The sequence below is a fragment of the Dermacentor variabilis genome, chromosome 4 (assembly GCF_050947875.1).
Source record: "Dermacentor variabilis isolate Ectoservices chromosome 4, ASM5094787v1, whole genome shotgun sequence".
NCBI classification, from domain to species: domain Eukaryota; kingdom Metazoa; phylum Arthropoda; class Arachnida; order Ixodida; family Ixodidae; genus Dermacentor; species Dermacentor variabilis.
In genome coordinates this window covers 160,428,576-160,428,801 of record NC_134571.1, presented here as the reverse complement: position 1 = coordinate 160,428,801, position 226 = coordinate 160,428,576, and positions in this window count along the sequence as shown.

Genomic DNA, 226 nt, shown 5'->3' with positions numbered 1-226 from the left:
ATGCTCTTAGCAGACTGCCACTACCTAACGACAGCACCGCACTGCCTGCCCCTGCCGAGATTCTCATGTTGGAGGAGGCCTATCCACAACTTCTTTCACCGGCTGTGGTAGCACGAGCCACCAGGAATGATCCACTTCTTCGTCACGTTGTGCATTCTGTATTGAAAGGAGAGAGCTTTCCACCTAGGCCAGAGTGGAACCTTTTAAACATAAGCTCAGGACTCAG